At 46.1% G+C, this 553-nt stretch overlaps 1 protein-coding gene across 2 annotated transcripts in view; it reads right to left on the bottom strand.

The window, feature by feature from the left end:
• The window catches only part of LOC107704204 (SRSF protein kinase 2-like), a 17,043-nt gene that overhangs the window by 12,932 nt on the left and 3,558 nt on the right, over positions 1-553 (bottom strand). The gene's annotated exons all lie outside the window — the stretch shown is intronic.

The raw sequence follows: 553 nt of genomic DNA, 5'->3' as shown, positions 1-553 counted from the left end.
AGAGAGAGATAGATAGATAGATAGATAGATAGATAGATAGATAGATAGATAGAACGATAGATAGAGAGACAGTCAGACAGACAGACAGACAGTCAGACAGACAGACAGACAAAGAGACAGACAGACAGACAGACAGACAGACAGACAAAGAGACAGACAGACAGACAGAGACAGACAAACAGACAGAGGCAGACAGACAGACAGACAAAGAGACAGACAGAGGCAGGCAGACAGACAGACAGAGAGACAGACAGACAGACAGAGGCAGACAGAGAGACAGACAGACGGAGAGACACACAGACAGAGGCAGACAGAGAGACAGACAGAGGCAGACAGACAGACAGAGAGAGACAGACAGACAGACAAATAGACAGCCGGAGAGACAGACAAACAGAGGCAGACAGAGAGACAGACAGAGGCAGACAGACAGACAGAGAGACAGACAGACAGACAGACAGAGAGACAGACAGACAGACAGATAGATAGAACGAAAGATGAAAGATAGAAAGATAGAACGATAGAACGATAGATAGATAGATAGAACGACAGACAG

The sequence above is a fragment of the Sinocyclocheilus anshuiensis genome, unplaced genomic scaffold, assembly GCF_001515605.1.
Source record: "Sinocyclocheilus anshuiensis isolate Anshui unplaced genomic scaffold, SAMN03320099.WGS_v1.1 scaffold1228, whole genome shotgun sequence".
In the NCBI taxonomy this organism is placed as follows: Eukaryota; Metazoa; Chordata; class Actinopteri; order Cypriniformes; family Cyprinidae; genus Sinocyclocheilus; species Sinocyclocheilus anshuiensis.
Note: the sequence above shows the minus strand (reverse complement) of the source record. Positions and strands in the feature narration are given on the sequence as shown.